Source organism: Sciurus carolinensis, chromosome 5, assembly GCF_902686445.1.
Source record: "Sciurus carolinensis chromosome 5, mSciCar1.2, whole genome shotgun sequence".
Taxonomy (NCBI): domain Eukaryota; kingdom Metazoa; phylum Chordata; class Mammalia; order Rodentia; family Sciuridae; genus Sciurus; species Sciurus carolinensis.
In genome coordinates this window covers 14,600,357-14,615,426 of record NC_062217.1, presented here as the reverse complement: position 1 = coordinate 14,615,426, position 15,070 = coordinate 14,600,357, and positions in this window count along the sequence as shown.

Here is a 15,070-nt window from a genome sequence, read left to right as displayed (position 1 = left end):
GGAGGAAGAGGCGTCAGAGAAAGTGGAGAGCAGGCATTCTCTCAGGCTCACCCACTTATAAATGGTTGAAAAGGCAGACAAAACTTAAAGTGCAACAGTAACAGAAAGTTCCTTAAAATAGTGGAAACAACTTAAAACCAAATTGTGAAACACAAGCTGAGCTGGGGGTCCACAACTATCTTGTAGAGCCATCAGCTGACCGGTCACCTTCCTAAATCAGCACCGCGTTTTCCCACACCCAGATAGCAGCACACTAAACCAGAGGGATGTCCCCTGCAGTGGGAACTCAAAATCTGGCCAGAAAGAAGGACTACTACTAGCTCTAAATTGCTAAAACTGCCCTCATCCTCCTTACTCACCGGGACCCAGGGGAGCAGAGCAGGCTGGAGGGGACTGGTGCTGGGGAAGCAAGCCCGGCTAGCATCTGTGATCCCCTGCAAAAGCTCTGCAGAGTCCTCCCACTTAGAGATAACAAAGAAGTGGCTTTGGCACTGAACAAGGGAAGGCAGTTTCACCAGGTCCCTAACCACTCACTCTGGGGAGAGGCGCTGTAGGAAGACTAGGGACCTTCCCCCAGGACCCACATTGCAGGACTGGGATTGCTGAGCCTACCCGAGGGAAGCTGCCTTGAATATCCAGTGGCATAGAGACCTAGTGGAAAATTTGCCTGAGGCTAAGCAGCAGATGGGACTGATACCAGCTCTGTCATAACTGGCAAGTGACAGGGCATTGTTTGGGATACTTGTGGGTCCTTACATCAGAAATGGATGCATGCCATTCACAACCTGGGCAGTGGAAACTACAGTTTGGTTGAACCACTGGAGTTCTTTTACTACCAAACCTCAGAGAGCTGTGTTGACCAGGGGAATACTTCTGCACCACAAATCACCAGAGTTCCTACACCCACAGCCAGCCACCAGGACCTTTACTACTACAAAAAGAACCAATAGGGCTGGGGCTATAGCTCAGTTGGTAGAGTGCCTGCCTTGCATGCACAAAGCCCTGGGTTCAATCCCTAGCACCACCAAAAAAAGAAAAAAAAAAAAAAAAAAAAAGAACCAATAGAGGGGAACAGATACACAGTAAATCAGCTATCATAAGACACTCCAGAGCCTACATCCTGAACTACTACACATAAGAGAAACACTGCACCAACCAAGCAGTCAGTGACAGGCCCTTGAGCTGATAAAGAAGTTGCTGGTAGGACAATCATAGCAACTAGGATATTGACTCCTATCCCCCAGAAACTCAGGAGAGATCCATGACCTAAGACTGATGGACATCTGCTAAATGTCCAAACCCCAATGAGATACAAATCAAGATTCAACAAGAATTTTCTTCACCTGGACATAGTAAACTATAAACAACTCTAACATCAACTTTGATCATCTAAATAACTTCTTAATTTGAATGATAATTGTTAACTCAATTGGCAACTTTGTACTTTCAACTGATTTTTTTTGAATATATTTCATCTAAAGCATTAATTGGAATCAGTTTTCTATCTTTGCTTTCCTACATCTAGTTTATACTTGCTTCTCTTATCCCCTCCTTACTCCTGGCACTATTTGCTACAACCTCAAATAACACTCATTCATCTCTGTCTCCTTTATACCTTGGTATATATTACCCTTTATAGCTTTTTCTTCTCCTTCTCCAATCTTATTCCTCCCGCACTTTAAATCCTCACTTAAGGGCCTAGTATGTTTACTAAACTTAACATCCGTGTTTTTGACCTGTTTCAGAACTTCATTATAGGTATATATCTGAACTTGAAGAATGGCAGATATCAACTGCAACAAATTTTTGTTGTTATAAGGTTAAACAGAACAAGGCCTGGCTCAGAAGTGACTATAGTAAATAGGGCTCAGTGGCTTCACTTAAAATTGGGGCTGATATTGGCATCAGAAGAGATCACACAATTAAAATACTATTATCTGGACTTTCATCCACACAGGGCTCTTAAGAAAAAGAAGCTTACAAAGTAATCCTTCACTTAAAAGAAGTTAGAACCATACTGATAGATGGGTACATGTACAAACAATATGAAATACAAGGGAACAAACCATTCCAAACAAGCTCAAATGCCTCAACAACAGACTTCCTTGACACTAAAATGGAGGAAATGTCAGAGAAGAATTTTTAGAAAGTTCATAAACTGTTCTGTGAGCTAGAAGAAAATGTAAGGAGTGAAATCAGAGAGAAAATACAAGAAGTGCAAGATCATTTTAATAAGGAGATACAGCTTCTGAAAAGAATCAATCAGAAATTCTCAAAATGAAGGAATCAATAAACCAAATGAAAGTTTAATAGAAAGCATCACCAATAGACTAGACTGCTTTTAAGACAGATTATTAGACCTCGAAGACAAAGGATATAATCTTGAAAATAAAGTCAATCATAAAGTAAAGTTGTTAACAGATCATGAACAAAATATTCAAGAAATCTGGGATAACATTAAAAGGCCAAGTGCAGGCCATATAGCGCGCCTCGTAGAGTGCCTGCCTCTCATGCTGGAGGCCCGGGTTTGAGTCCCCAGGACTGTGGGATTGTGGAAATAAAAAACGAAACATTAAAAGGCCAAATTTAAGATTCATTGTGATAGATGAAGGCTCTGAAATACAAAGTAAAGGAATGCACAATATTTTCAATGAGATAATATCAAAATTTTCCAAACCATTACAATGAAGTGGAAATTCAAATACAGACAGCATAAAGGTCTCGAATATATGAAATAACAGATCCACTCCAAGACACATTAGTATGAAAATACCTAACATACAGAATAAGGATAGAATTTTAAAAGCTGCAAGAGAAAAATGACTGGTCGCATTTAGAGGTAAAACAATGAGATTTCAACTGATCTCTTAACCTAGATCCTAACACCTAGGAGGTCTTGGAATAATATATACTAAGCTCTGAAAGAAAATGGATTCCAATCAAGAATACTCTACCCAGCAAAATTAAGGTTCAGAATTAAAGATGAAGTTAAAATCGTGGAGATAAACAAAAGCTAAAAATTCATAACTAGAAAACCTGCACTAAAAAACATCCTCAATATTTCATAATGAAGAAATTAAATATAAAAATGAAAATCAACAGAGGGAGGAATTACACTAGAAGAAAAGTCACTCAAGGAAGAAGTGAATTTAAACACTAGAAGTAAATAAGATAATGGGAAATAAAAATGATTTCTCAAGAATAATATTGAATGTAAATGGTCTAAACCAGTCAAAAGACATAATTTGGGATACTGAATTGAAAAATTTTACACCTAACACCCAACAATATGCTGAAAGAGGCTCACCTCATAGGCAAAGACATACAGACTGAAAGTGAAAGCATAGGAAAACCTACCATTTACATGCTTCTTGTATATAAGCAAGGGTTGCTGTTCTCATATCACATAAAGTGGACTTCAAGCCAAAATTAATCAGAAGAAACAAAGAAGGACATTTCATGCTGCTTAAGGGAATCATACACCAACAAGAAATAATGATCATAAATATTTATGCCCAAGACAATGGAACATCTACATACATCAAACAAATCCTTCTCAATATTAAGAATCAGATAACAACACAGTAATACTGGTTGAATTTAAATGCCTCTCTCACTATTGGATAGATCATCCAAACAAAAACTAAATAAAGATGCTACAGAACTAAAAAGCACAATAATTTAGACTTATACATCTATAGACTATTTCATCCATCAATGACTGAATTCTCTTTCTCAGCAGCAAATGAAACATTTTCTAAAATAGACCATAGTTTAGGCCACAAGCAACTGTTAGCAAATACAAAAAAAAAAAAGAAAGAAAGAAAGAAAATAGATAAATATAATACCTGACATTCTATCAGATCATAATGGAATGAAATTTTTAAAAAAATTATAAAAAATAGAAACCACTCTAATACCTGAATATTAAATAATACACTTTTGATGATGAATGGATACTAGGAGAATAATCAGGATAATGGGTAATCAGGAAAGAAAAAAGTTCTTAAAAGTAAAAGAATAATGATACAACATATCAAAATCTCTGGGTTACTATAAAGGCAGTTCTAAGAAGAAAGTTCATAGCATTGAGTTCATACATAGAATAGAAAGATAACAAGTAATCTAACATTACATCTCACGGTCCTAGAAAAGGAAGAACAAACCAACACCAAAAATCAGTAGATAACAGAAAATAATTTAAATCAGAACTAAAGTCAATGAAATTGAGTTTAAAAAAAATGTGAAAGATTCTTTTTTGAAAGAATAAAGGAAATTGATAAACCCTTAGCCAAACCAACCAAAAAAATGAGGGAAAAACTCAAGTTACTTAAATACAAGATGAAAAAGCAAATATCACCACAGACACTATTGGTACCCAAAGGATTATCAGAAAACATTTTTGAAAATGTATACTCCGATAAGCTAGAAAATCTTGAAGGTATCAACAAATTCCTAGAGATATATGAACTACCCAAATTGAGCCAGGAGGATGTAGAAAACTCAAACAGATCAATTTCAAGAAATAAAATTGAAGAAGCCATTGAAAAATCCCAGGACTGGATGGGTTCTCAGCCAAGTTCTACCAGTCCTTTAAAGAAGAACTAATACCAGTCCTCCTCAAATTATTCCATGATATAGAAAAGGAAGGAACACTGCCAAACTCCTTCTATGAAACCAATATCATCCTGTTGCCAAAAATCATTCAAAGACACAAGGAAAGAAAAATTTAGACCAATATTCTTGATGATCATAGATGCAAAAATCCTTAATAAAATACTGGTGAATCACATGCAAAAACACATTAGAAGATAGTGCACCATGATGATCAAGTGGGTTTCACCTGAGGGATGCAAGGATGGTTCAACATATAGAAATCAATAATGTAATTCACCACATAAATAGACTTAAAGACAAGAATCAGTTATCTCAATAGATGCAAAAAAGAATTTTATAATTTATAGCTTCCATTCATGTTTAAAACACTGGGAAAAACAGGGATAAAAGGAATATACCTCAACATTGTAAAGGCTATATATGACAAACCCAAAACCAACATTATTCTGAATGTAGAAAAACTAAAAACATTTCCTCTAAAAACAGGAATAAGACAAGGATGCCCACTTTCACCACTCCTATTCAACATACTCCTTGAAACTACAGTCATAGCAAATAGGCCAGAGATGGGAATTAAATGGCTACAAAATAGGAAAATAACAGCTCAAATTATCTGTTTGCCAGCAACATGATTCTACATTTAGAAGACTCAAAAAACTCCAAGAATACTTGGAGAGCTTATAAATGAATTCAGTGAAGTACCAGGATACAAAATCAATACCCATATATAAATTGTGTTCCTATACTCCAATGATGAATCTGCTGAAAAAGAATTAGAAAAACTATCCCATTCACAATATCCTCAAAAAAACAAACAAACCTGGTAATCAATCTAACAACAACAACAAACAACAACAACAACAAACCTGTAGAACACTAAAGAATAAAATTTGTGAAGAAGACCTTAGGAGATGAAAAGGCCTCCCATGTTCTTGGGTAGGCAGAATTAATATTGTCAAAATGGCCATACTTCCAAAAGTGCTATACAGATTCAATATAAATCCCATCAAAATTCCAATGATGTTCTTAATAAAAATAGAAAAGGCAGTTATGAAATTCATTTGGAAAAATAAGAGACCCAGAATTGCCAAAGCAACACTTAGTGAGAAAAGTGAAGCAGTAGGCATCACAATTCCAGACATTAAATTACACTACAGAACTATAGTAACAAAAACAACATGGTACTGACACTAAAGCAGACAAAAAGACTAATGGACTAGAATAGAAGACAAAGAGGCAGATACAGTTATCTCATGCATCACAAAGGTGCCAGAACCATACATTAGAGAAAATACAAATGGTGCTAGGAAAACTTGAAATCCATATGTAGTAAAATGAAATTTAACCAATATCTCTTGTCCTGCACAAAACTCAAAGACCTAGGAATTAGACTTGAGACCCTGCACCTGCTAGAAGAAAATGTAGGCCCAACATTCCAACATTTGGCTCAGAAACTGACTTCCTTAACATGTCTCCTGAAGTGCAAGAAGTATAATCAAAAATAAATAAATGGAATGGCATCAAATTAAAAAGCTTCTTTACAGTAAAGGAAACAATCAAGAGCTTGAAGAGAAAGCCAACCATTTGGAGAAAGATCTTTGTCAGCTGATCTTCAAATAGGGCAAAAATATCCAATATATGCAAAGGGTTCAAAAAACTTCATGCTCCCCCCACCAAAGAACCCAATCAATAAATGAGCAAAGGAATTAAACAGATACTTCTCAAAAGAAGAAATGTGGACTGGGATTGTGGGTCAGTAGTAGAGCACTCACCTAGCATGTGTGAGGCACTGGGTTTGATTCTCAGCACCACATAAATAAATAAAATGAAGATATTGTGTCTATTTACAGCTAAAAATATTTTTAAAAAATAAATGTGAATGGTTAACAAATATATAAAAAAATGTTCAACATCTCTAGGAATTAGAGAAATCTAAATGAAAACTACACTGAGATTTCATCTCACTCCAGTCAGAATGGCAATTATTAACAATACAAATGACAGTAAGTATTGTTGAGCAGGTGGGGAAAAGGGTACACTTATGCACTGAAAGCGGGTCTGCAAATTGGTACAACCACTCTGGAAAGTAGTATGGCAATTCTTCAAAAAACTAGGAATGGAACCACCATATGACCCAGCTATCCCACTCCTTGGTATATATCCAAAGGATTTAAAATAAACATACTGTACTGATACAGACACATCAATGTTTATAGTAGCACAATTCACAATAGCCAAGCTCTGGAGCCAACCTAGATGCCCTTCAACAGATGAATGGACCAAGAAAATGTGGTACATATAAACACAATGGGGTATTACTCAGCTGTAAATAACAATGGCTTTATGACATTTGCAGGTAAATGTATGGATCTGGAGATCATCATGCTAAGTGAAATAAACCAATCCCAAAAACCAAAGATTGAATATTTTCTCTGATATGTGGAAGCTAACACACAATAAGCCGGGGTGTTGGGGGGGATTAAAAAAGAAGTTCAGTAGAGTAGACAGGGGAATGAAAGGAAAGAAGGGGAATGGGAAAAGCAAAGGCAGTGGAATGAATCTGACCTAATTTTCCTATGTACATATATGAGTATACATGCACATATATGAATATGCAGTGAATATTACCATCATATACATCCATAAGAAATTAATTAAAAAAAAACTATGGGTAAGTAACAGAAAGATCAGTAGAGTAGAGGGATGAGAGCAGGGGTGGTGGGGAGAGGAGAGGAAAGAGAAGTACTGGGGACTGAGTTAGTGTAAGATATAGTCCATGCTTTTATAATTGTATCAAAAAGAATTCTATCATGTATGACTCAAAAAAACAAATCAAAACCACCCTAAGATTTCATCTCATCCCAATTAGAATATCTACTATCAAGAATGCAAGCAACAATAGGTTTTGGCGAGGATGTGAGGGAAAAGGTACATTAATACATTGCTGGTGGGGTTGCAAATTAATGCAGCCACTCTGGAAAGCAGTGTGGAGATTTCTTGGAAAACTTGGAATGGAACCACCATTTGACCCAGCTATTCCACTCCTTGGTCTATACCCAAAGTACTTAAAATCAGCATACTACAGTGACGTAACCACATCAATGTTTATAGAAGTTCAATTCACAATAGCTAGATTGTGGAACCAACCTAACTGCCCTTCAATAGATGAATGGATAGAGAAACTGAGGTATATATATACACGATGGAATGTTATTCAGCCATAAAGAAGAATAAAATTATGGCATTTGCAGGTAAATGAATGCAGTTGGAGAATATCATGCTAAGTGAGATAAGCCAATCTCCAAAACCAAAGGCCTAGTGATTTCTCTGCTAAGTGGATGATAATACATAATGGGGAGTGGGAGGGAGGCAAGAAGGAAGGATGGATTGTATAGAGGAAAAAGAGGGATGGGAAGAGGGTGGGGGAAAGGAAAAATAACAAAGAGACAAACATCATGACCCTATGTACATGTATGGTTATGCGAATGGTGCGACTCTATTGTGCACAACCAGAGAAACAACAGTGGTACCCCATTTGTGTACAATGAATTAAAATTAAAAAAAGAAACAAATAAGCAAAGAAGAACTCACAGGGCGTGATGGCCCGTGCCTGTAATCCCAGCAGCTTGGGAGACTGAGGCAGGAGGATTGCAGTTTTGAAGCCAGCTTCAGCACCTTAGCAAGACTGATAGCAACCTCATCTCAAAATAAAAAATAAAAAGGGAGGGGATGAGGATGTGTCTCAGTGGTTAAGCACCCCTGGATTCGATCCTTGGTAGCAAAAAAAAAAAAAAAAAAAGACCCAATTCTCGTTTTCATTTTTTATCTGAAGGTATTAAAAACACAAAAGTGTCCTATTCTTCATTCTTCATAGAGAAGAATTTATGAACTTAGGTAGTTTGTTATACTTCTACTCCCTAAGCAAGATTATACCAAATCATAATCAAATCAGTAATATTTTGGTTTTTATAAATTTAAGGGTCAGCAATTTAAGTTCTCATATTTTGTTTTGTTTTAAATACTTTACAAATTCCTTATACATGCCTAACTTCATGTATGTCTGATGAAGATTTGTAGTGCATTGTAACATAGTGACTTTCAAATATTAAATGATGTGACAAATATAATGATTTTTAAACTAAACATTTTGAATAATATAAGAATGTGAAATTTACCCTGGCAACTGTCTTATATATTTACATGCATGATTATATGATTAAGATATTTTTAATAGTAACATAAAACTTACCCTTTTAGCTATTTTTAAATATTCAGTTCATTTTAAAGTGTTAAGTTTAACACTCATATTGTTTTTCAAGCTCTAGAAACTTTTCACCTTGTGATACTGAAACTCTTTTTTTTATTGTAAACAAATGGGATACATGTTGTTTCTCTGTTTGTACATGGCGTAAAGGCATACTATTTGTGTAATCATAAATTTACGTGATACTGAAACTCTTTACCCATTAAATTATCCTCTCCTCTGCACAGCCCCCTATTCTACTTTCTGCTTTTGTGAGTTTGACTAATCTAGATACTCATACAAATAGAATCATACCGTTTTTGTCTTTTTTTTGTGACTGGTGTATTTTATTTAACATAATGTCCTAAGGTTCATCCATATTATAGCATATGTCAGAATTGCTTTCCTTTTAAAGGCTGAATATTATTCCATTATATCTATCTACCATTATATCTATTTTGTTTATCTGTTCCTCTATCCATGGACATTTAAAATTCTGCCACATTATAACCATTATGAGTAATGTTGCTACAAGCACAAGTGAACAAATATTTCTTCAAGTGCCTACTTTCAACTCTTTGGGGTATCTACCTGTAATTTAATTTCTGAGTCATATGGTAATTCTGTTTTTAGTTTTTTTGAGAAATTACCATACTGTTTCCATAGTAGCCCCACCATTTTACATTTCCATTTGAACAAGTGTTCAAATTTCTCCATATCCTCACTGTTAGTCAATTTTCTATTGCTGTGACAAAATACCTGATAAAATAAATTTAAAGAAATAAAAATTATTTTGGTTCATGGACCAGCTATTGCTTTCAGGTCTCTGTTGAGGCAGAAACATCATTGTGGAAGGGCATGGTGTAGGAAAGATGCTTACCTTGTAGCAAGCAGGAAGTGGCGGGGAGGGAGAGGAAAAGGCTGGGACAAGAGGAGTCCCTAAGGGCATGCTCCAAGGACCCATGCCATTAAACTGGGTCCCACCTTTTACCATTTCTATCACCTCCCAATAATGCCATCAGCTATGAATCCATCAAGGAACTAATCCATTGGTGAGGTCAGAACCCTTACGATCCAATCACTTCTTTTTAAAATTTTTTTATTGGTACATTATAGTTTTACATAATGGTGGAGTTTGTTGTTACATGAAGAACCCCACTTTGAACACTGCTGCATCAGGGACCAAGCCTCCAGTGCTTGAGCTTTTGTAGGACATTCCAGATCCAAATCACACACTCCCATTACTCACTTTTTTTTTTTTTTAATTAGTAGCCATCCTAATGGGAGTGAAATGTTATCACACTGTGGTTTTGACTTGCATCTCCCTAATTGGTCAAAGTAGTTTTGAAACAGGTTTTAGAACTACTTTTAGAGCTAATCTCTGAGCTATTCAAGACAATAACTCCATAACTGCATAGGTAGAAGACAATCTCCTTTGTCCCTCTTTACTCACTTTAATTCTATCTCATGTAGACAGTATTGACACCTTTGAAAGAGTAGCTTAAACTAGTAAAAGATGCTTTTTTAAAAAAAATCTTAAACTGAAAATAAGCAATCTAGGGGTGCTGTGGCAGCTCAGGGGCGTTCAATCTTTTGTGTCTTTTTGTCTGAAATGCATAGATTTTAACCTCACTATCACAGATGACGCCTGGTCTCCAGGCATTAATATATTCCTGGCAGGAGGAGGAGGAAAGGAAAGAGCAAGGACAAAAGAAAAAACCTGACTGCCAACTGAGTTAGCTCTATTTAATAAACTTTCCCTGAAATCCCATCAAATGACTATTAACCATTCTCTACCCTGGGACTACTCCTTGCATGAGAGGTTGGGAAATACAATTTAATATATGGGTATATTTCTCCCTCCCTCCTCCAACAAAATTGGGATTCTGTTACTAAGGAATCAGGGCGTAAAGTGTGCAGTAGTATATGTATCCATGACTGTGTTTCCTAAACCTATGTATTCTTTCCGTTCTTTTTAAAAATTTTTAGTTGTAGATGGATACAATACCTTTATTTTATTTATGTGGTACTGAGGATTGAACCCAGTGCCCCATGCATGCAAGCAAGTACTCTACCACTAAGCCACAGCCCCAGCCCTTCTTTCCATTCTTAAGTGTCTCATTTTGAGGCAGTGAGTTGGCTTGGAGAGTGGGGAGGGGGTAAGATTCCAGAAGCCAGAGGACTGTTTGTAGGGCAACAACAAGAAAAGGATTGTCTGCCATAAATAAATACCTTGTAGTCTAAAATGAGAACAATAATGTGGGCTGAATTGGTTGAAGAAAGTAAATGCCTAATCACTTGGAAATTGAATTACAGTGAATTAAAAAGTACCTTTATTTTAATAATACTATAACTCAAAAGTAACAAAATGTCAAAATTTATTGTTGAATCGTTATCTTGAATTTGTTATATTTGCAGCTGGAAGTGTTAAAAAATCACTCTGTCTAAAATTAGTTGTATCAAGTATCATGAGCCTAGAAAATTTATATTGGTTATGTAATTTTGATTAAGAAATTCTTCTAGCCAGCAATGGATCTTAATATAATCAAATAATATTATTTTTACTTCAAAGGCCAAAGTTTGATTATTCTTGGCTAACTAAAGGAAGACCAGAGAAATTCATTTTTCCCATTTGCCTTCTCATGTGCTTTTGAGTACTCTAGAATAAAGAGATGGAAATGGGATTCTGGAAAAGAAAGAAGTCAAGAGGTAGTTTAAGTACCACATCAAATGGGAATTCATTTTTTGTATATTGTGTTTATTGGACAGAGCAAAGAAATGGAGAGAAGGTGAAAGGTTTTATAATATTAGCAGAATTGGTAAACCTTTTCACTTATTTTCATTTTTGTTTCCATTCCCCTTTGGGGTTTAGAGTATTTTTTGCTTTCTCTTCTCTCTTCTCATTTCCTTTTCCACTGTTAAGTTCTGGTATCATCCAATTTTGATTTATTGTGAATGCATTTCAGAGACTAGAGTGCTATTTGAAAGAGATGTGTTGTGTACTCAAAGGTCACTTTTCCTCCAAGTTGTAGCTACACCTGGAGAAAACTGGACCTAGGCCATGACCTAAGAGAGCACAGGTTATTCTGCTTTGTAACAGGATTCTGTCTTATACATGCTTGCCTTCTACACTCTAGTCGCTGTCAGTCAGACTTTTCTGCACGTCATCACTTTTAGCTCAGCTGTCCTGCTTCTTCTTCCCAAGCCCTCATCACCCTCTAGACTTGCCTTTTTGTCTCATTCCCCAAAGACTTAATTTTGAATCACTTGGCATCCATAACATCTGAGACTTCTAAGGAGATAGATGTGACTACATAACAAATCCAGAGGCTGTACTTCTCACAGCATCCCAGAGAGGGTGACACAGTGGGCAAAGAGGAATCAGAGGGCTCATTATGAGTGAGCAGAGAACAAAATATCCTGAGAGTTGGCTTCTGGGGGCTGGATTCAGGACTTAGGTATCTTAGGGCATTATATTAACACATTAACATACATATGACTGTAACAGATTAAAGCAGTCAATGTGGGTACTTTGTGGATACAAAAGAATTAACTAGAGAACTAACGAGAAAACCAAAGAAAATAAATTCCTAGAGCAATCTTACTAATTTAAATGAATTTCTATTTTTAAACTCACTGTAATGTATCACAAGAAGTATAGAAAAAATTACATTAAATTAATTTTACAAAATGCTTTATGCATGCCTAGTGCATGTAGGCACTAAAAATTGCAAATATATAATTAACAATGTTATCATATTTTACATCTATCATATGATAACATTTCTATTATAACAATTATTAATAATAGATGTTTTATAAGTTAATTAATTAATAGGAAATTTATAAGATTATCTTTGTATCATATCATTATATCTTTAATGTCCAAGTAGCAGAGTTCTCTGTTCATAAATTCCCCAAACTGATGGGAACACTGGTGTGGACTTTGTATTAAATCCTGCTGAGAATGAGAAGCCATATCTTTACCTAAAATTTATGTTCCAAGTTCCTATAATTCAGAATGTCAGAATAATATCTACCATTGATTCAGAAGATATCTCTTTGCCTACCACTTTCTCTGCTGTTTTGTCTGGATTTATATTTAAGCATTTGGCTTTCATTTTTATCTCTAATTCAGCCAGACTGGTAGAGTTGAATAGTAATACCAGCTGGCATAGAGTTGAGTCTGTATCAGCATATTGATGTTCCTGCATCAGCATATTGATGCTAGTGACACCAAAATGTTTCTCTGTCTTGCTAAACTGCCTCACATAGGCATTAAACATGTGTGGTGACAAAAGAGAGCTGACAGTAATCAGCCCAGAGTGGATGAACAGTTGCCCATTGGAAGAAAATATGTTTCACAGTGAGTTGGTGTATTATCACAGTGACATGAAGCAAATCAATAGACCCCAACTATCAATAATAAATAAGAATGAGTATGTGACTTTCTGCCAGTGGTTGATGATTAACTATTGAGAACAGAACACTTTTGGTTCTAAACATAATTAAAAACAAAACTCACCATGATGTAAATGCTTAGAAAAATTTGCTGCTCTATCCTAATATGAAGAGTAACTGGCTAATCAATTTTTAAAATTTAATTAACTTTTTAGTTCAAGAAAAACCTGTACAGAAAAGTGCCCACATTGAATCATTATATTTGTACAGAGCAAAAACTTTTCAGAACTGGAACATTCATGTAGCCTCTACGCAGATCAACAAATAGTGCATATTGGCAGCACCTCTTTTGCCTCCTCACCTCTCTTGGCAAAGCTAACCACTAACCTGAGTTCTTAAATAATAAATTCACTTTATCTCTTTTTTTAAGCCATAATGCTGTGCTATTTTTTAGAGTGGTTGAAAGTAGGAGTATACTACCATATACATGTGATAAGAAAGATCATTATGCAGCAATTCAAAGAATAAACTTGAAATACAATGATTAAGTAAGAGATGATAAAAATAGTGTAGGTGAGAGAGAGTGGCTATAGGGCTGGGAAAGAAGGAGCAAACATGCACGTCTTGTTTGTGTGGAGTATGAGGGACTTGGGCTGTCTACAGTTCTCTAGCTTTGACAACTGGATGGATGTATTTTCATTCACCAAGAGGAAGGCACATGTTTTAGGGGAAAGAGATGAGTTTGATGTTGGACACATTCACTTTAAGATATAACATGGCAAGGAGACGGGTAAAATTCGAGATATTAGGAAATCAGAGTGCAAAATCTTTGTTGAATTGGATAGCTGGGGGAAGGACACAGCAAAGAAAGGAAGTATGAGTGAGGGTCCTCAGGACTTGACTTGAGAAAGTTGGAGACTAATATTGACATTCACTGATCTAGGGAAATGGATGCATTTTAGAGATACTGAGTTTGAGGCACTTGTGAGGAATCCACTTAGAGATTATCGATAGCTAAATAGATGAGTCTGGGATGAAAACGTATTTTTTTTGAGAGGATAAAATAAGATATTTAAAAGCACTTGGAAATGTATAAGTGCTCCATAGACTATCAGCTGTTCTTCTTGTTGGCATAGTTTAAAAAGGCCATGATAGTGATACCCAACCAGTCCATGATTAATTGCTGGAATAGAAACAGCATTTGTGGTTTTGTGGAGGGAAAAGAAGACATCAGCATTTTGTCACTGATGACAAGGGCAGCATGCCAATCTTAGAAGTCGTTTCAGCTCATATTCATCAGGAATTAGTCACCTAAGTTTTAACTGTGAGGCCATTCATTTCTGTAAGAAAGGAGCGTTAATTTATTCTTTAAAATTGGTTACTATCAATAATGTCACAAAAAAGCACTTTTAGTTGGGTAAGTAGTTTGGTAGGAATTGAGGTATGAAATCAAGACAAGGTAGGAGGAAAGGGGAACAAACTTGAGAATGAATGATTAAGCTGGACAAGGGAGGTCACTGATCAGTCAGAATGCATATTCACCAGGCATCATGCTGAGTATTGGGATACCAAGTATATGCATATCTCTTATTTCAGAGTCCTTATAAATTAATGGAGAGGCAAGCCTATAAATTTATTGTGTATAAATGTTAATAATGGTATAAGCAATACCTAAGAACAATAGGGGAAGAAAGCACTTAATACTCTCAGTAAGGAATGTTTCACTGATAAAATGTATGAAAAGAAGGGTTGAGGAATGAGTTGTAAATTATCAGGCAGGAAAGAATGGAAGTGGGGGTAGTAAGAGAA